General features: G+C 38.6%; 1 protein-coding gene across 1 annotated transcript in view; it reads left to right on the top strand.

Moving 5' to 3' along the window:
• Positions 1-17,664: 17,664 nt before the first annotated feature.
• PELI1 (pellino E3 ubiquitin protein ligase 1) overlaps positions 17,665-22,332 on the top strand; it is a 77,354-nt gene continuing 72,686 nt past the window's right edge. The window contains 1 exon segment of the mRNA XM_070732549.1: positions 17,665-18,115. The gene's annotated coding sequence lies outside the window, so the exon portion shown is untranslated.

Below are 22,332 nucleotides of genomic sequence, written 5' to 3'. Positions count from 1 at the left end.
TCCTCTGGCCAGGACAAGAGGATACTGGCGGTGGCAGCGGTGGTTTCCCTTTGAGAAGAAGCAGCAGCACCAGGAATGTCACATCCACCCCCCTCCCTGCCCCCCATCCCTGAACATGGATCCAAATGCCGGCAGTAATGGCCAAAAGGGGTGAGTTTGGGGCTTGCACTCATTATTCGCTTTTCTATTGATTCTTATGGGAAACATTGTTTCATCTTACGAACGTTTCACCTTACGAACTTCGTCCCGGAACCAATTAAGTTTGTAAGACAAGGTATTACTGTATTTTCACTTCCAGCAGCATAACAAAATCTGATTCTCATCCTTTCAAATATATTATCTGAGTTGTCCAATATAAGTTTGATTCATTTTTTATGAATCAACCTTAATTTCAGATGTGTTGATACCATTTTAACATTTTTAAGAATATGAGTGCATTGATGTGACAATATGGGACGTTCCAGTTCTTTAATTCATGTCTGAAATATCCCAGGAATGTCCACTTTAAAAATATTTTTAAGCCTTTGATTGAGATGTCCTATAGGTTTTAATTCTGTCGTGGATTCCATTAAGAAAGTAGGATGTTGTTTAATCCTATTATGAAAAGCAACATTATGGAACCAGTCTTGAATTCACATTATTGTTTGTATTATTTCCCATGAAATAATGAGGAATCTATGCCATTCTTGATGATATCTAGTATTCTACTACCTCTGGTCAATGTGTGTACTTTCTGTGTGAAAACTCTGAAGATGTACCACCAAGCATAACCATGAGATAGCCATGAGATCTAATCAATAACCAAGAAGAAGAGAAGTGTCCAACACACTCTCTCTACATGGGGCTACCTTTGAAGAGTGTTCGGAAACTTCAGATCGTGCAGAATGCAGCTGCGAGAGCAATCATGGGCTTCACTAAATATGCCCATGTCACACCAACACTCCACAGTCTGCATTGGTTGCCGATCAGTTTCCTGTCACAATTCAAAGTGTTGGTTATGACCCATAAAGCCCTTCAAGGTATCGGACCAGAATATCTCCAGGACCGCCTTCTGCCACATGAATCCCAGCGACCAGTTAGGTCCCAGAGAGTTGGCCTTCTCTGGGTCCCGTCGACTAAACAATGTCATCTGGCGGGATTTGTTCTATGTTGTTTTATTACTGTTGTTAGCCGCCCTGAGTCTACGGAGAGGGGCGGCATACAAATCTAATAAATAAATAAATAAAGTTTGTTTGTATGCCATTAATCAGACTCTAGTGTTTTTCTTGACACTCAGGCAATCAAAGCAAGAGCTTGGAGCCAAAACACTGTTCTGCTAAAGATGATGAAATCATTAGATTGTTTACATGTTTGGATAACTAATGAACCTCAATAAATGTGTGCATTAATACAAGGATGTGCTATGGCTCCTAGGCATGTGGATGTGACAGGTCATTGCTTATTTGCTGCTTTGGAATTTCTGGAGCAGTGCAAAGGGGAAAAAAATCCATAACCCTCACCATCCTTATAAAACATGCTGAAGAAAAAAAAAATGATATGTAGAAAACAGCATAGACTTCTTGTAACAGGCATTTCCCCACTGCTTTCCTGGGCAGCTTCTACCATCCCATGGAACTCCTGCAAATCCATCCCTTGTTCTGTGAGTTGGTGAAGGGCTAGCCGCTCTTGCAGCAGAACCTCTTCCCCCCAGCTCCAGCCACAGGTTAAGAAGAACAGTGAGTAGTTGAAAATCTGCAGAGCAGTGGTTCTCAACCTGGGGGTTGGGACCCCTTTGGGAGTTGAACAATCATTTCACAGGTGTCGCCTAAGACCATGGGAAAAGACAAATTTCCCATGGTGTTAGAAATTAAAGCTTCAATTCTGGTGCCTTGGAATGTATTTTTACAATCCAGCCAAACAGGCGTTTACAGTGGGGATGTCCTTCTGACCTTCCTGCCAATCATCTTAAAGCTCTGTTGGGAGAATTGGAGCTAGACTTAGGGATAGGGGTCACCACAACATGAGGAACTGTAACAAGGGATTATGGTATTAGAAAGGTTGAGAACCACTGCTGTAGAAGTTCTCAGTTATCCAAGTCATGGTTGTCCCGTGACGTGGATTACTGAGAATCTCTACAGACTTTTAGCTATATAATTTGGGATGAATACCCTTAGAATGGTGTAGGAATAGGAATGAATTTCCAGGGGAAAGTATTGCAGACTACAGGACCAGAACCACTATTCAGGTGGCCCTGAGGACATAGATATACTGTAACTCCAAGTGTTTCAAGAGCCTCTAAAACAGTGTTTCTCAAGCTTGGCCGCTGGAAGATGTGTGGAGCTAGCTGGGGAATTCTGGGAGTTGAAGTCCACACATCTTCCAGCGGCCAAGGTTGAGAAACACTGCTCTAAAAGGATGCAAATATCCAGCTGTCTGCAAGGAATGTATAAATCCTTCCATTCCCACTATCCTGTCAGAACTGAAAAAGCTTCTTGGATGAGAATTGAAACAGCTTCACAAGAAAAAAACAAGGAAGTCCAGTTGCCTCCACTGTCCCTCTTTGGGACAGTGAGTAGTTGCTTTTTCTACCAGCAGATTATGATTAACGGGAAGAGAAATTCAACCAGGAGGAACTCCCAGTTGGTAACTTGCAGGCATTAAAACTGTAATAATAGCACCTCTTGTTGGGCTGATTACTGAGGAAGAACAGAACTTTGCATCATGGCAGTCACTTTTCCACCAGTGTTTTTTTTTTTTTTTAAATGGCTCTAGGACTGATGCGTTGCATGTTAATGTGGTTGTCGAGTTGCATCCTAAAGTAATTTATTATACTAGGCAAGAGTTTAGAATTAATTCTGGATATGCTTAAAGCTTTGACCCATTATTTTCGTCATTATTTTCCCGTAAAATTCAGTCTCCATTTTGAATAAACTTCTCTATTTTCTTTAGTTTAGTTTTTGAGTCCAGTCCTCTGTTTGTAAACTGAATATTCATCTATGTTTCTCTTCTGCTGTTGCACAGAGGAATAAAGGAAATTCTATTTAAAACATCTTTTTGATGCCACTTTGTGTCCTGGAGAATGTGCTCTGACAACATGTCACAGATATCTATAAACTTATTACCAGTGGGCTTAGATTAGTTTTTCTTAACAGAAAAGAGTGAAAGACTTCAACTTTCTGGCTGCCTTCCTCTTTGCTTTGGGGGGTGGGGGATGAAGAAAGAAGGTGGCAGCACAACCAAAGAAAGAAGCTCTGACCACATTCATCCCAGCCTGTCCTGGTTGGGTGGACAATTCTGATGAGTGAAACATCTTACACACCCTCAAGTCATTCTTTTTAGTTAAATATAATTTGCATTATATTAACTTTAAGAACATTTTAGATAAAAATCATACAGGTAGTTATCATTTAGTGACTGCCTCCTATAGGGACCATTTGCAGTTAAAAGGGATGGAATGTAACTTTGCAACCAGTCCATGCTTTTACAACCTTCACGAGTCTATAAAGCAAAAGAAAATGGCAGTAAAATTGTGCTGTTTCACTTAGCAACAGCTTTGCCTAAGGACCAAGTTGCTAATGCCAATTTGTGGTTGTTAAACAAGGGCTAGCTATAATAACTGTTCTCTTTCTAAACATTGGCCATGGCTCTGCTGGTCTTTCGTAAGGCACTAAAGATTTCATTTTCTGCCCAGGCCTTGAGCCCCATGTACATGAAGAGACCCATCACCTGGTTCTGTTAGTAATTTCTGTATCTCTCTTATTTTTTATGTGCTTTAAATTTGGTAGATGTGATTTTAAATATTGTTCCCTAGCGGGAATTGCTTGCTAAGAAGAGAGGCATATAAGTTGGCCAAATAAATAAATAAATAAATATTAGTTAAACCTGTGAGAAATGGTTTCATTTCTACTGCTTGATTTGGTAAATTGATATAATAAATGTCAAATGTATGTATCTGAAGCTTCCTCCATGGCTGTAACAACTTCAACGTTTTAGCAAAATTGGCCAAATAATTATTTTCAGCATTTGTGTACTTACTGTGTAAAAGCCTTCCATGTCTGTAAAAGCAGACATTTTTGAAGAACTGAGTCTGCCAAAGTTGTTGTTGTTGTTGTTGTTGTTTTGTTGTTATTATTATAATTATTACTGTTGTTGTTGTATGCCTCCCTTCTCCGAAGACTCGAGGCAGCTCACAAGAAACAATATAAACAATGCAACAACAAATCTAATTAATTAAAAAAATTACAAAAGTTGACTGCCATGTGTTAACAAATGACTTGAGTTAATTTTAATAGTTCTTAATAATTTTACAAGGATAATAGATTAAAGTAGGTTGATGGCCCAGAGGGGGGCAGTAGGGGAAAGAAAGGGACGGTCTGTGGGATGAGAGGGCAGGTGCACGTGTGCACACTCAGGTCACAAGCAGGGGTGGGCTACTGCCCGGACGGGGGGGTGGAAACCCAGTGGAGTAGGAAAAAATGGAGCTCCACCCCAGAACACCCAGTTTGCATTGAAAGATGTTGAAAGAAAATGCAGGGTGTCCTGCATAAGCCACGCCCACAGTGTGGTAGTAAAATTTTTAGTAGCCCTTCACTGGTCACAAGTGTCCATAACACCCATTCAAGTGGGGCTGCAAACACTGGCAATGCTCACACGAGTTGGGCCGGGAGCCCCACAATGCTTGCATGAGTGGGGTTGTGCATATGTGTGCATGCGTGTGCACCAGCCAGCCACTCATGTGGCCCAGTTGTAAACAGACAGATTGGGGACTCCTGGATTAAAGTTAAGTCAAACCTGGTGTATTTTCCATGTTGAATAACTGAATAGCTCATTGAACATTTTTGGTTGTGTAAATATTTTCTTCTTTTCCATGTGAATATATTTAAATAAGAGCTGAATGTAGACTGTCTGGAATGGCAGTCTACATTCAGTCACTACATGTATTAATGAAACCACTAATGTATTAAGAAAAATACTTTGATACTTTAAGAATCAGCCTCTGTGATTGGGACACCTCTATTCATTTATGAATTTGTTCATTCATCCTTTCCCTCTGCTCCTCTCCCCCCCCCCCGCCCCATTTTTTTCCTCCCCTACATTACACCTGTACATATTTAGATAAAAGCACTTGAAGAATAAAAGCTTCCCTTTTTTTCACTGGTACTATATTGAAAGCATCACATATAGGGGTGATAAGATATAACATCATAACTGACAACGGATTGCCTTTTAGATTGCTTGCCTATGCATCAGACTGCAAACCTGCATTAATTCATCAGCTCATGATTATTTCCTTTACATTCTCTTCACATGCCCTGACATGATTAGCATGTGAAAGAAGTATCACTGGATGTTACTAGAACTTAATCATGCAGCTACGTAAGTCTGTGCAAATTCAGTTCAGAGGACATTAACACGCAAGGAACTACGCAGAGGGGACATTAAAGTTTATTCACCTGGTCTTGAGCCACCAAATGGCATAAGCTAAAAGAAGATTCTACTGTACTTCTACCCTAGGTGTAGCTTGCATCCTTTGTCAATTTTAAAGTTAATTTTTCTACTAATATTTATTATTTTAATATTGCAATGTTTTATTTTGTTCCTTTTACTTGTTGTAAGCCCCTAATTTGCCTCTTGGCAGGGATGAGCTGCATATACATTTCATAATAATTTTTAAAAGCCCAAAATTTTCTGCCATAATCACTGAATCTTATTGTCTCACTATAATGAAGATGGCCACATGTGCTGTTCTTTACTTTTCATTGCATCACAACCAGTGATAGGCTACCCAAATTTTTACTACCACACTGTGGGCGTGGCTTATGCATTTTGTTTCAACATCTTTCAGTGCAAATTGGATGCTCTGGAGTGGAGCTCGAAATTTTGCTACGGGAACTGCGTTCCTGACCATTCCCATACGAGCCCATCACTGATCAGGACCACATAAAAATGGTGAGGTGTGTTAGATTCTATCCACAGTATACAAGGGTTATCCAGAAAGTAAGGATATAAGGCACGTAGCTCTCACGGGGAATGTTCTTGGGAGACGTTGGTATTACTATAACGTAGTGGGAAGTCAGTGGAAGCGAATGAGCATTGCCAGTGGTCACTGGCATTGTGGTGAAGGTTAGAGATGAGCGTACTCATTCCGTTTCCCACCAAGCACAAAGTGCGCACTGTAATACACTACCTGAATGCTAAGGGCATGAACGCTGCTGCGATTCGTCACGAAATCATTTCAGTTTATGGAGAGAATGTAATGCCAAGACAAATGCATATGACAAAATGGATATGGAATGTCAACTGAAGGAACACCTTGGTGGAAAACACTTTTCCGATGACGAGGTGAAAATCGAAGTGACAAACTGGCTGAAAAAGGCAGCGGGAGACTTCTAGGACACAGATATCAAAAAACTCATCCCACAGATAAAAAAATGTATTGAATAGAATGGTGATTATGTAGAAAAATAATGTAATACCTGTTGAATATGCATTGGGGTAATGTAAATAGTTGAATGTGGATTGCTACAATATGATTGGTTAAGAAAGTGACAGTTGTGTTTAAGCGGGAAAATGAAAGTATAAAAGAGGCGAGCTGACACTGTTTTCAGTCAGTCGCGTCTAGAGCTGAAGTCACTATTGCAATGTTCTTTTCTGCTGCCGAGAATAAAGAATTTTAAAAAGAGCTGACTGCCTCAGTATTCTTCAATACCTATGCTACAATTCATGTAAATTTTATTACAATATATTCATTCTTTGTATTTTAAAAAAATCTTGTAACCTCACTTTCTGGATAACCCTCATAAATTGCTCAAATATTTGTACTTGAAAACTGGAACTGCTAAATGAACTTGCCTCTGCTATGGACTGGAGATGAGACAAAGGAATAGGCATTTAAAAAATAGAGATAAGGGCCAGTTTTCCCAAAATTTGGGAGAAATGAGGGTGAGTATAAAAACTGTTTAAGAAGTTTTTCTGTGTTATTCTTGTTTTAAATTGAGGCCAAATATAAAACCAAAATAGATATGATTAAACCAGATATCTCCTGGTTCACACTGTTTCTATAGAAGCAGTAGCCAACCACTGGTAACATCACAGAGCTGGTTCTGTCAGTGATGGTCCATGGACGCTGCCATCTTTTGAGAGGGAGGTTGGGAAAAAATATTGATTTTGGGAATTTTTTGCTTATTTTTTTCTTCTGAGCATGCGCACAAGCCAAGTGACCGGCAGTGTACATGTGCTGTCATGTATTTAACTTTCTTTTTTTTTAAATGCAAATTTTTGACACTGTACATGTATGTGTGCATGAAGTGTGGCCACACGGAACAGCAAGAAGCAAAGCAGTGGCAAGGTAAGTTAGAACCCACCCTGGATTAAACCTGATACATTTGCATACTGACATAGTGATTAGAATGCAGTATTGCAGGCTAATTCTGCCGATTGCCAGCAATTCAACCGGCTCAAGATTGACTCAGCTTTCCATCCTTCTGAGGCCAGTACGATGAGGACCCAGATTGTTGAGGGCAATATGCTGACTCTGTAAACTGCTTAGAGAGGGCTGTAAAGCACTGGGAAGTGGTATATAAGTCAAGTACTATTGCTATTTGCTTATGTTCTTAAAAGCTCTTCCCAATAGATGCAGCTTTATAGAAAATGAAATACAAAAGCAACATAGTAATTAATAACCATCCTGGACAATTTTCAGCCTTTTCAAGAATCATTATTTTTATCAATATCCTAGATTTGTTGCTTAGAAATATAAGCATAAAGTTTGATGCGAGATTGTACAACTAGAAAAATGGGATAGAAACACGGATTATCAAGGGAAATACACATCCAATTTACAAAAAAAATATGAGAGACGAGATTTACAAACCCAGAAGGACAGGACAAATAACCTATAAAGGAAAACATATCATAGTCCTTAAACAGATTCCAAGAAGAATTAGAGAGAAATGAAGAGATTTCCAATACCTCACAACCAAATTGATAAGAAAAGAAATCCCATTTAGATGTCGGAGGGACTCCTTATTACGTGGAAAGATAAAAAGACAAAAATAGATACAATAGAGAAAGCCAATCAATTTATTGAGCAGTACCTAGAACAAGAAGGTGAGAGCAGTATAGAACTGGAATTGCAAAGCCAAGAAGAACAAAGTAGAAGAATAAGGAAATACAGAGAGAGAGAAAGAATGAAACAAAATCCAAATAGAGATTCGAAGCGGAAGATTAATGAGAGCAACAGCCAAATAGTAAAATGGAAAATGTGGTTAAAATCCTATCAGTCAGCATAAATGGGTTAAATTCCCTGATTAAAAGAAGACAAACATTTAATAAATTCCAAAACCAAAAATTACATATAATTTGTATACAGAAGGTACATGTTAAAAAAGAACATAGGACCTCCAAAACTAGGGAAATTGTTCATGTCATTAGATGAGTTTAAGAAAAGGGGGGCTGCAGTATACATTAAAAATTGGTTAAAGCCAAAACAAATATACCAAGATAGAGAAGGTAGAACACTTATTATAGAGATTCAAATAAATCAGAAAACGATATTACTTGTAATTTATGCCCATAATAACCAACAAAAGGAATACTATAAGGAACTTCATAAACAAATAATTAAACTAGAAAAAGAAAGTACAGTACTGTATATATATAGTAGGGGACTTCAATGTAATAATAGATAATAAATTGGACTATAGATCAGTAAATAAAAAATTATGTGAAAGAAAGGCAGTACCATGTTCCTTCTTTGAATTGGCAAGGGAATTTAACCTTCGAGATGCCTGAAGAGAAAATTACCCTGATAAGAACCAGTTCAAATACTACTCTGTCCCACAGAATTCATGGTCAAGAATAGATATGGGAATAGGTCTGGACTGATGTTGTAACATTAAACAATATACAAGAAATCAAAATAAAGCCACATATATGGTCTGATCACAATCCTGTCACAATCCTGAGTCTACAGAGAGGGGCGGCATATAAATCTAATAAATAAATAAATAAAGGGGGAAAAGAGATATAATAGATAGATTATGAATCAAGCAATAATTAAAGAAAAGAACTATATTAACTATATGGAAAAAGAACTAGCCTTTTTTATGAAAGAGAACTGGAACCAGGAAACTACAACCCAGAATCTGTGGAACACTACCAAAGCATATATCAACAAAGTCAACGAAGCAGTGGAAGTGATGACTCAAACTCAACCCTGATAAGACGGAGTAGCTGTGGGTTTTGCCTCCCAGGGACAATTCCATCTGTCCATCCATAACCTTGGGGGGGGGGAATTATTGACACCCCCCCCCCGAGAAGATCCGCAACTTGGGCATCCGCCTCAATCCACAGCTTACATTAGAGAACCATCTTTCAGCTGTGGCGAGGGGGGCGTTTGCCCAGGTTCGCCTGGTGCACCAGTTGCGGCCCTATCTGGACTGGGACTCACTACTAACAGTCACTCATACCCTCATCACCTCGAGGTTCGACTACTGTAATGCTCTCTACATGGGGCTACCTCTGAAGAATGTTCGGAATCTTCAGATCATGCAGAATGCAGCTGCGAGAGCAATCATGGGTTTCCCTAGGTATGCCCATGTCACACCAACACTCCACAGTCTGCATTGGTTGCTGATCCGTTTCCAGTCACAATTCAAAGTGTTGGTTATGACCTATAAAGCCCTTCATGGCATCGGACCAGAATATCTCCGGGACCGGTTAGGTCCCACAGAGTTGGCCTTCTCCGTGTCGCATTGACTAAACAATGTCGTTTGGCGGGACCCAGGGGAAGAGCCTTCTCTGTGGCAGCCCTGACCCTCTGGAACCAGCTCTCCCCAGGGATTAGAACTGCCCCCACTCTCCTTGCCTTTCGTAAACTCCTTAAAACCCACCTCTGCCATCAGGCATGGGGGAATTGAGACATCTCCCCCGAGCCTATATAGTTTATGCATGGTATGTTTGTGTGTATGTTTTTGATTTTTAATAAGGGTTTTTTAGTGATTTTTAAATTATTAGATTTGTTGTACATTGTTCTATTGTTGTTGTGAGCCGCCCCAAGTCTGCAGAGAGGGGCGGCATACAAATCTAAATAATAATAATAATAATAATAATAATAATAATAATAATAATAATATATCAAGCATCTAACCACAGCATATAACAGAAAGAGAAATAAGAATAAAACTAAGCAAATTAATGAACTGCAAAAGAAGATTGGAGATCTGGAATATAAACAACAAATGGAACCTTTAAAAGATAAAATAAGGGAAGAAAAGGAACTTGTTAAACACTGAATCAATCTATATACAAGAGGAATTGGCACAAAAAACACCCCAAAAGATCTAAACAGAATTACTTCAATCATGCAAACAAACCGGGCAGGTGGTTGGCGTACAAACTAAGAATAGAAAAAGAAGAAAAATTCATACATCAATTAGAAGATGGAAGGGTAATATGAAAATAACAATAGAGGGGGTGAAAGACATAATACGTAGATATTTCAGTGAACTATACAAAAAAGAGGAAATAAGATAAGAAGATATAAAAATGTATCTACAACAAACAAGTGTATTATCGATTATATAATTAAATAGAAACATATTAAATGAAGAAATAACAATCTTAGAATTAGAAAAAGCAATGCAAAAACAAAGAATAATAAAATACCAGGGTCAGATGGTATTCCAGTAGAATGTTATAAGGACCTACTGAACCCATTAAAAAAATTAATATTGGCAACATTTAGTGAGTTTTAAACAAGGGAGAATTACCTAAAACTTAGGTAGAATCAACAATAATATTAATCTCCCAAGATAAATCAGAAAAACAAAAGATACAAAATTATAGGCCAATCTCGCTGTTGAATGTTAACTACAAGATATTTGTGACAATTAATGGCTGAGAGGTTTAAAAATATAATCAATAAACTTATTCTGACCAAAATGGTTTCCTTCCCAATAGGCACATCAAAAATAATATGAGAATGATTTTGGATAGACTAGAGTACTATGAAATAAATCCAAGAAAACCTGTAGCTCTCACAGTAATAAAAGAATATTAATGCTCGAGGGACATGATCTACAGATTATATGGCATGGGTTCCTATGGGACAAGAAACATAAAAAACACTCTTATTTCCAAAATCATAAGATCAGAAAATCCCTACATATAATTTGAGCTAAAATAAAACATCAACACTATAAAGAAATTCCGACATTGTTTTCAAGTATGGAAGCAATAATTTAATAGACAAACATAAAATGGTTAGATACGCAGAAATTTTGGACATTCAAGGATATTTTAAAGACATTGAAACTCTAAATCAACAAGGAATCAAAATTGATTGGTGGCCATACTATCAGATTAAATCTAGATTAAAAGAAGATAAAAAGAAATTTGGAATAGCAAAAGAGAAATCATACTAAATCAGAAATCAGATTCTATTGGGTACTAGGGGAAAATGATAGCAAAAAATTATAAATATTTACTAAACTATAAAATGGAGGAAGAAATTGTTAAGGGTTACATGATTAGTTGGGCCAAAATTTTGGATATAACATAAATTTGGATCAATGGGAAAAAATCTGGAGTAAAAATTATAAACTGACTAAGGCAGCCTCATACAAGGAAAATCTCTATAAAATGTACTATAGATGGCACCTATCACCAGCGATACTGTAGAAGTACCTAGGACAGTGATGATGAACCTATGGCACGGATGCCACAGGTGGCACGCAGATCCATATCTGCTGGCATGCGAGCCATTGCCCTAGTTCAGCTCCAACATGCATATGTGTGCCAGCCAGCTAATTTTTGGTTCACACATAGGCTCTTGGAGGAAGTTTTTGGCTTCCACAGAGCCTCTGGGGGGATGGGGGGAGGGTGTTTTTTACCTTCCTCTGGCTCCAGGGAAGCCTTTGGAGCCAGGAGAGGGTGAAACACAAGCCTACTGGCCCACCAAATCAGGCCGTTTCTGGCCTCCAGAGGGCCTCTGGGGGGCAGGGGAAACTGTTTTTGCCCTCCCCAGGCATTGAATTATGAGCATGCGTGATAGCATGTGCACACGCTCTTTCGACACCCGAGGGAAAAAAGGTTCGCCACTACTGATGTAAGAGGTTTTATACGTATATTTTGTAAATGTATTGTTTGTTTTGTTTGTTGTTCATTTGTATTTTGTATTTTTATACCTTTTTAAATGTTAATACTCAGTAAAAAAAAGAATTAACGGTGCGTTGCTTCTGTTTCGGAACGATTTTTAGAACCGGTAGTGCCACCGGAGGGAGGCTCTGTCCACCAACCCGGGGCGCTTCTGAGCTTGTGCAGAAGTGTTGCGTCTATATGCATGTGCAGACACAAATCAGTGACAAAATGATTTACAACCCACCACTGGATAGAATAGCTTTATTAAAGTGATTCTTTAATAATAAATAACATTCAGGGCAAAGGACCAATTATAAGAGATACTTGGAAGCACCGTTCCCTGTAAGTTGCGCCCGTGAGCAGGCGCGCACCCCCAAATACCCCCGCGCGCGCCCTTTTCCATGGGCGCGTGCTCCCCATCCCTCTGCCAGCCCACCGGGGGGGGGAGGTGCGGCAGTAGGAAGAAAGGGAGCCGCGGTCGCCCCTGCCTCCCCCACGGTGCCTCCAGCCAAACACGCCCCTGGCTTCTCAGCCCTGCCCCCCGCCCGCCCGATCCGCCCCCCTCTCCTCCTCCTCCGCCTCCTGCCTTGGGGCGCGACTTCTCTCGCGGCGGTGGCGGCTGCGGGATGAAAGCGCTGCCAGCCAGCCAGGGAGCTGCGAGAGAGGGCTTTCTCCGCGGGCTTCGGGAATGCCCGCCCCGCCCCTCTCGCAGCCCCTTCGCTTGGAGCGCTTTTGTCCCAGACTTCCAGCAAGGGGGCTGCAGTAGAGGCAGGGCAAGCGTTCCTGAAGCGCTCGGAGAAAGCGCTCTCGCAGCCCCCTCGTCGCCTCACAGCTGATCACCCTGCCGCTGCCCCAGGGCTACTGCCCAATGCCGCTGCTAAGAGAGAGAGAGAAAGGGGGGGGAGAGAGATAGCAAGAGAGAGAAGAGAAAGAAAGCAATAGAGAGAGAGAAAGAAAACAAGAGAGAAAGAGAGAGAGAGAAAGAAAACAAGAGAGAAAGAGAGAGAGATGAAAGGGAGGAGAGAGAGCTAGCAAGAGAGAGAAGAGAAAGAAAGCAACAGAGATAGAAAGAAAGAAAGAGTGAGAGAGAAAGAAAGCAATAGAGAGAAAGAAAGAGAGAGAGAGAAAGAGAGAGAGAGAGAAAGAGCAAGAGGGGGAGAGAGAAAGAGTGAGAAATGACTCTTGATTTAAAGCATATGGTAAAAAGCACCCAAATAATAACAGAGAGAAAAAAACCCAGCCGTTTGTGTGTGTGTGTGTGTGTGTGAACTCTTGAACCATTTCCAATAGCTCACCTCTAATTGGAAATGGTTCAAGAGTTCACACACACACACACACACACACACACACACACAAGGGGGGAGGAGACAGGGATGGAAAAAGAGAAGATAATAATAGTAATAGATTTTGGTTTTGTTTTATTATTAATTTCTTTTAATAAAAAAAGAAGGGAATGTTTTTCTTATTTACTTACTTACTTACTTACTTACTTACTTACTTACTTACTTACTTACTTACTTACTTACTTACTTACTTACTTACTTATACTTCTATGCCGCCCAGTCCCAAAGGGACTGTCACTTAGACACTATACTTTTCTGCCCACACCGGGGGGAAATTAGAGGGAACATTGCTTGGAAGGGTAGACACCTGTCTTCAACATGTGAAGTTGAAAGTTCTAAAAGTTAAAACTTTTCTTAATCAGAAGTCTGTGTCTAATTTTTTTTTACATTTATTAAAGTAAGGGATAGGCACATACAATGTTACATATGTTTTGGTCTCACAGCTTGGGACTCCTAATTGCAAAGCTCTTTCTTCAGATTTGATTTGCTGAGTCTCTGAGCTTTCTCTATGTGTGTTCCCATAGACCTCCTGGTTTGTATGCTGGCACGTCTGTGAAATTTGGACTAAATCTACAAATTTGACATAAGCCTGATAATTTATTAGAACCATAAGTAAATAAACATTGCCAGTTTAAGAGTTTTGGGTAGTAACTGCTTAAATGAATTTATAAACTTGTACAAATTTAGAAGCACAAAAAATAAAATATAACCATATAAATCTTGAAAAACTAAGATTGCTGTTTTTTCTAAGATAAACATTATCAAAATAGTTACATCCTGTTATAACTTTCTTGTTATTTATTTGATCTGTATACCTCCCATTTATTCAAATATTAAACACATCTTGCCTAGGGCAAGATCCATTCAATCTGTACATATATGTACAATTTTAATTTTGTATTTTAAATTTTATGGCATATAATATGCCTTATTTTAATTGTGATGTTTCTGAATGAATAAACAATTCAAATACTTAAGGTGGACAACTAACTACCAAAATGCAAAATATATCTATCTTCCAATTCCTATAGTAGAAAAGATGCTATAAAGTAAGAGTTAAAATGTAGGATACTGTATATGGGATTAATGAGCTTGCTACTAACACACTTCCCAAGAAAGTCAAAGGCTGTATAAGCAATACAGAACTGAGATGTTATACACAATAATTTAGTCTTGAGCTGCTAGGAGTTTGGATAGCTTGAAGCTGACCTGGCAGCAATGCTACCACCAGTTCACAATATATGTGTAGCATGGCATCCCAACTGATCTCATACTTTATTTATTTTATTTTATTTCTTTTATTTTTCGAATTTATAGGCCACCCTTCTCCAAACGGACTCAGGGTGACTTACAACAATAAAAACAATTACTTTTGAATAAAAAAACACTATGGAAATCTAATCTGGTGTTTGCAAATGCCTAAAACACAACAGCTAGTCTGTGTTTTCAAAAATATATAAGGTATTTGAGAATATAATTTCAAGAATATATACAGTAAGGATATACAGTATTCTTGAAATGTATCAAATCAAATAAAATGCTGGATCCAGGAGCAACCCCAAACTGCAACTTTGTTCAGAAGTGCTAGCCAGAAAAGAAGAGATTCTCTTAATTTTGAAACCTGGAATTGCTCCTATTTTCAGTTTTAACATATTAGACTTAATAGTAAGTATCTTGGAAGTTGGATCACTGATTGAACTATATAAACCCTTCTTTCACACCATTTAAAAATAATTGAATTATGATTACTAAACAATATCAAGTACCAGTAACTAAATTACATAAATCTATGATGCATAAAGAAATAAGATACAAAAAATACAAACAAATGTACTAAAAAGTAAGCACGGTAAAAAGACAGATAAGCTACAGATTTATCATATTATCATCTTGCTATTAAAATAATACTATAACATCCATCCAAATTTGATACACTTATAGTTCTTGGCTCAGATGGTCCCTTATTTTAATTTTGTTATTTTTTTAATGTAGTGTTTGAAAAAGCCTTATTTATCTACATCGGGTTCTCAACCTTGGGGTCGGGACCCCTTTGGGGGTCGAACGACCATTTCACAGGGGTCGCCTAAGACCAAGGGAAAAGACAAATTTCCAATGGTGTTAGCAACTAAAGCTTCTATTCTGGCATTTCGGAACATATTTTTACAATCCAACCAATCAGGTGTTTACAGGGGGGTGTCCCTCTGACCTCTTGCCAATCAGTTTAAAGATCTGTTGGAAGAATTGGCGCTAAACGTATAGTTGGGGGTCACCACAAGATGAGGAACTGTATTAAGGGGTCGCGGCATTAGAAAGGTTGAGAACCACTCATCTAGAGTTTTCCAGTGTTGGGCACTTTTTTTCAGTTGCTAAAATTGAGCAGACAATAAATTCCTTATTTTTAAGCCTGAAATTCAGTCCTATAAATAAGTGCAGTAAATCTAAGTTTAGAAGCGTTCAATTATTTGTTTAGCAATAATTTGTAATTATTATTCAGTAATCTCCAAAAGTTTTATGCAAAAGTAATTTACCTCCTTCCAGCAAGCAGCCCAGAACTTAATTAGCACAACCCACTGATTATAGGCCTCCCAACGCTCAGCTGATTGATTGAAGCTGCAGGCACCCCCACCTGCTAAAATGAAAATGAAACTAAAGCTGTATGGAGGCAAATTGCTGGCAGGGAGAGGCAAGGCAGAATTTTATTTTCTCGTGCTAATCAGACTGCGCAGAAACTGGCTTTTTGTTGTTTGCTGCAAGGAGGTAAGTCAATAACTATAAAAGCCTATAGAATACTCATATTATTAGACTTATTTTTTAAAGACTGTTTTATTATTGTTCTAGACAACTTAACAAAATGAAGAAACTTTTTAAAATAAATGCTTGATTTGAAGAGGCCCAGTGCTAATGTATCTTATTATAAATAGTAGAGGATTATACTTCCAGAAAGCCAAATCAATTTTAACAAGATCTGAAAAAGTATAAGCTGAAATGTAGCGGTGTCCTGTTTAATATTAAGAAAAGGCAGTTGGGTTATAGTGATCCCTCATTTATCATGGATGTTACATTTCAGGACCACCCATGATAAAGGAAAATCCGCAAAGTAGGGACGCTATATTTATTTATTTATACACTATTTTAAGGCTTTATAAACCCTCCCCCACATTTTTACGCTACATAAACCTTTCCCATTCCCTTAATAACCATTCCCACACTGTTCTGTGCATGTATTGTACCTTTACACTTCTGTAAAATGTTTTGAATTCCTAAACCTGCACGATGAAACGATGCTCCACATGAAATGGCCGTGTGTAGGAGCAGACTCAGAGATGGGGAAGCTGCGCACAGACGAAAAGTAAACAACGCGCTACTGTACTGAGCCAATCAGGTTCTGGGATACAAAGTAGCACTCTCTGATTGGCTACTTCTCCATCAATCAAACAATTGTGTGTTGTTTACAATCTCATGTAGGTAAGTAGCGTCTCAGATCGAGTTCAGCAGAAAACCCGCAAAGTAGCGAAAATCCGCGATATATTTTTTCCATTAATATTTTTTAAAAACCCGTGATGAACTGAATCTGCAAAAGATGAGTGTAATTTCTAATATAGAGCATTCATTCTTTGATATTATATTCTCAAAATGGATATGCTCCATATCTCAGTATCCCTTTTACAACATTGTTATACAAAATACAAGTAAGTCCTGCCTTCGACCACAACGGAACCCCAAATTTATGTTGCAAATTGAGAAAATTGTTTAGTGAATGTTGTCCTATTTTAAAAAATTTCTTGCCACATTTGTTAGCTGAATCAGTGCAGTTGTTAAACTAGGAACACCGCCATTAAATTAATCTGGTTCCTCCATTGACTTTGTTTGTTAGGAGGTCACAAAAGTGGATCGCATGACCCTGGGATGCTGCAACAGTCATAAATGTGAGTTGGCTATTATTATTACTACTACTACTACTACTACTACTACTACTACTATTTGGCACACACTTGGCCAATAAAGAATTCTATTCTATTCTATTCTATTCTAGTGGCTAAATTCACGTTTAAAGGCACCTGCCGCGGTTCACGCTGGACGCGTCTATCCAGCCCCAAAGAACTACAGTTCCCAGACTCCTTCAGAGGGCGGTGCGTTTTTATGAGGTCACCATAACCCCGCCCCCTTTTATGTATATGTGTGGCGGAGCTACCGCTGACCCAGAGGGCTAGTTCTAGACTCGAGGTTTGGTTGATCGGGGAATTATCCTCCTTCCGCCTCGTTCCCAGCCACAAAGGAGGCGAGCTACTTTGTTCCCCTGGCGCGCGCTCGCCCACCCCTACCCCCCACCAATCCCCTTCCCGGGTTTGCAGGCGCGCGGCGGCCGCTTTGGCGTGAGCCCCTGGCCAGGATTGACTTGAAAGCTCCGCTGCAGAATTGGCTCTGCCGCCCTGCCTTGCCTTGCCTTGCCCGCCTTTTGGGTGAGGGTTGTTTTTTTCCCCCTGGAGGTGATTGATTTATTACAGCCTTTTATTTTCCTCCCCCACCCCTGCCGTTCTGCGGGGAGCAGCGGCGGGGTCTTGTCTACCTGGGTGTTAGCAGAGGAGAGCTCAGTACAGAGGGACGCCACTAGTTCATATCGGGTCACTATCCCGGCTCTCGGTCCGTACAAGGTAAGACTGTATTGGTTTGACCGGGGAGGGGGGGAATAGCTTGGGGGGGGGAGCGAGAGGAAAATTTAGAGCAGGAAGAATTGCCTTCCCCCGCCGCCGTTTTCTCCTTCCTTGTCCAAGCCCCCCCCCCCAACACATACACACTCACACGTTTGTTTTTAGCCTCCCGTGTTTCTGTGTAGGCTTTGCGTTTGCATGTTCTTTGTCCTCTTGCTCCAAAAAAAAAAAAGGATATTGCTCAGGCGTCTTGAAGTGAATATTTCCACATCCTGTCTTCATCTTCCTTTAGCCAAAACAACAACACAACCACCACCACCCAAAACCCTGGTGTGTATGTGAGCTGGGAAGGCATTGTCAGAGGAGCTTTTCGGCTGGGAAATTGTCTTTGTGTGTCTGGGTGTGTGTGTCTTAGCGGCGTGTGAAAGGTCACGAAAGATACGTGCTGCTTTGAAACTCTGAAATACGTTTCCTAATTTGCCCGAGGTAAGCGAGCAGGCCGCTAACTGATGCTAACAGGGGTAAAACAAAGGAATCCGACTCCTTTGTGCTGATGGGTAACAACAGCTTGATTTCTTCGCTATGCTGGTTTAATCTTTTCCACCGTCCTTTTTTTTTTTAACCATTCAAAGAAATACATTTTCCCCCCGATAACGTGATCTTTGTCCTTTGTTTTAGGATTTTTTAATTTTCACTGCCATTTATATTCTGTAGAATATTCCTAATCCGATGGGTTGATAAGAAATCTTTCCTTTTTTAAAAAATTTAACTGATTTTCCTCAAAAGCCTTTAGCTTGAAATGGCTAAATTACTGCAGGGAATATTAGTAATTATTAGTTTTTTCTGCCTTTTCCCCCCCATGGAAGATGAGGTTGAGGGTGGATTTTTTAAAAAACTTTCAATATTAAATCATTTCGGCCTCCGAAGAGACCACACTTTTCCTTAAGAAAGGGTACCTTTGAGGATGGTAGCTGCTAATTTGGCTCTTAATTTTGTATTGTTTGGTTTTTTAAATCTGCAGTTACTCATTGTAAAGCATAGTGTATTTTCACCAGTAGATGCATGTAATCATGTACTTTCCAATGAAGTGTATTGTTTACAGACAGCCTGTTTTGTCTTTGGCTGCTGGTTACTTTTTGCAGTCTTTGTGACACTGTAGTAATTTTCTCAGTTCCCTACCAACAATTTTCTGAGTTATACAGTAATAGGTTTAGCTTAATATTTATGTTGAATTTCTACAGGAAGGAAGGAGCAAGAAACCTGTTTCTCTGACTTTAATTTGCATCTCATAAACATAGACATAATGTATTATGTACTGCTGCTTTAAGTCTTGCTTTGTATCTGGTATATGTTACATTTGGGCTGACTTGCTCTCTCCAAAGATCACGTTGTAATTTATGGATACCTGAGATGTCATAATCTCATTTCATATTAATATTTTTCTGCTCACTTCAAAGCTAATGCTAAAAATATTTCTCTGAAATTTGTTTTATTTTAAAAGTAATGTTTAAAGTAATGCAGCTTTTAAGTAGCCCCTAATATTTTAAATTAAGGAATATGAAGAAAATATTGACAATTTAAATCTGCTTGTTACTTCAATTGTTTTGGCAAATTATAGCAGAAGTAACATGTTTTCTTTGGGGTTCCTTAGTGACTTTTGAAATCAGTCTGTTAGTAAATTTGATTCTGCAATTAATTTGGTATTTCAAGGTATCTGAATACTTTATCTTCTTAAGTGAAGGCCATAAAAACACATTTAAACACATTAGAAATTTCTGTGGGGTTTTTTTTGCTATTACTGTGCCTGGCTTTTCAATTGAGACTGAAAAAGGAATACTGTACCTTTAAGGCAAGGATAGACAATACACTGATACTGCTTAGCAGCAGGACCTACCCTTTTTAATAAGAATTTCTTATAATACACCTTATCACTGGAAGCCTAGCATGGATAACATAATTCTATATCTTCTCCCTTTCATGTTTTGGCTTAAGTTTACAAGAGTTCTGATTGTGTTCATTGGTCCTAAGTAACTAGAAACTAGGCTGGATCCTGCGCAGGGAAACATGTTTGGATTAGAGTATTTGTTGTGAAACACTAGCATTTTAAGCTCAGTGAGGTTGAAACTAGTTGCAATATAGGCAGGCTATTTAAGAGTGTAGATCATATGATGCAGGATTCTCTTGTAAACCATGTACTGATGTTAGTTATATAAATAAGGAAATGTGTTCCATTTGATTGATCAAAGCTGGATATACCATGGGATTATATTTCTAGGAATTTGTTTCAGCTACAGAAATCTTGGGCAAAAAGAAAAATGAGCATTAGTTTTGTTTTGATTCCTGTGTTAGCTATAGTGAATTACATTTCATGAATGGGGCAGCCATATAAATTGTATAAATAAATGCCATCAAAACAATTGATAAAATTGACAAAGTTTTATAGTATTGTGTAAACATAGGACTTCTTCATTGTATGCCAAACCTTGCAGAAGATCCCACACACTAGATTAGCAATATGCATAAGAAGATATTAATGTTATTCAGGTTGCTGTGCTAAAACAAATATCACTTCCTGTTGTTTTCCCCCAATCTACATATAAAGCAAAGTGTGCAAGAATTATAATACTGATTCTGTTGTAGGTTTGTAATGCATATAAAATTATTTTGGCAGTAAATCTTCAAACTCTTCTATATGGTTTGTGGACTATCTTGTCAAAAATATAGATCAGCTCTGTCTAAAGATGTTTCCTAAGCAAAAGTATGCATATTTATCACAATATTATCATGCAAGTAAATACAGCCCTATGTTAATTCATAACATCTGCTTATGTTGATCATGTGTTTTTAATTCTCTACTTAAATTTTTTTTACTGTACAATAACAATAGAACTTAGACTCACATACCTCTTCACTATACTTTACAGGCCTCTCTAAGCAGTTTACAGAGTCAGCATATTGCCCCCAACAATCTGGCTCTTCATTTTAGTAGCATGGAAGACTGAGTCAACCTTGAGCCCCATCGGAACTGAACTCCCAGCAGTGGGTATACTTTGTCTGCAATATTGCATTTTAACCACTGCGCCACCATGGCTCCTTCTGTATTATAAGTGTTAATAGTTTCATTTTATTAAAGATAAAGTCTACAGCCCTGTATCCAGTTAATATGCCAAAATTTTAGTTGCCAGTTTGACTTCATAAATTGTCCACTTAATGCAGTATTACGAGACCCACAAAAAATGCTGTAACAAAGTCTAAATGGCTTTCAATATTGATTTTTTTTAATGCAGCTTTTGGATGATTCATTCAATATCAAATAAGGAAAAGAAAAAGAAAGGAGCAACATTCAGAAACATTTGACAAATTTACCTTTGCTTTATTTGAAACTTGTTTTATTCTTTGATAAACTATTTATCATAGTTATGCATATTGCTTGAGGAGTTAAAAGGTGAATTATATTATATAACCAGTGATGTCCCAGTCAGACAGTCGTGTCTGGGCCGCTTTAAAATCAAGAGTTAAACAAGATCAGGCCTGGTTAGGGTTGAATGGAAGATCACCAAAAAGTTCAAAGGCTTTGGACTAGAATGAGAAGTTGAAAACACATCCAGGAAAAGATATGTGCAATCCATTTCTTATTTTTGCTATGAAACCTACACATTGTTCATCTTGACTGGAGGGAATTCTCTCTTTTTTTTAATCAGTCTTATAGGCTCACTATATAACATCAGCTTATGTCTCACCAGCAATATCTAGACTCTTCTTGATATGTTTAATTGGTTGTCTTTATTTTACAATATTTAGCTTGCCTAACTAATTAAAACCATATATATATATACTGTTGCCCTTGAATTCTCTGATTTCTGCCCCTTCACAACTGCATGTTGAAAAACAAAAGCCAATCATTTTATCCTGGAAATGCATATATGCCCACGCTAGATCATTTGTGTTTCCCAACACTAAAAATAGCACTAGTTGCCTGGTACTTGAAACCATAATGTTTACATACAGTACATTTCTTTATTTTGGTCAATGACCAGACCAGCATAGTAATTACTCTGTTTTGAGGAACACTAGGACCTCACCTTGTTGGTTTCTAATATGCCTATTCCACAGTTTCTAAATGCACAAATATCTCCCAAACCAGAAATGCTAACGAAGTATTGATGTGTCAAGTAACATTAAATGCTGATAAGTAATATCTATAAGGGAAGAAAGCTCAC

The sequence above is a fragment of the Erythrolamprus reginae genome, chromosome 1 (genome assembly GCF_031021105.1).
Source record: "Erythrolamprus reginae isolate rEryReg1 chromosome 1, rEryReg1.hap1, whole genome shotgun sequence".
Taxonomy (NCBI): Eukaryota; Metazoa; Chordata; class Lepidosauria; order Squamata; family Dipsadidae; genus Erythrolamprus; species Erythrolamprus reginae.
The sequence above is the reverse complement of the archived record's forward strand: the minus strand, read 5'-3'. Positions and strand labels throughout refer to the sequence as shown.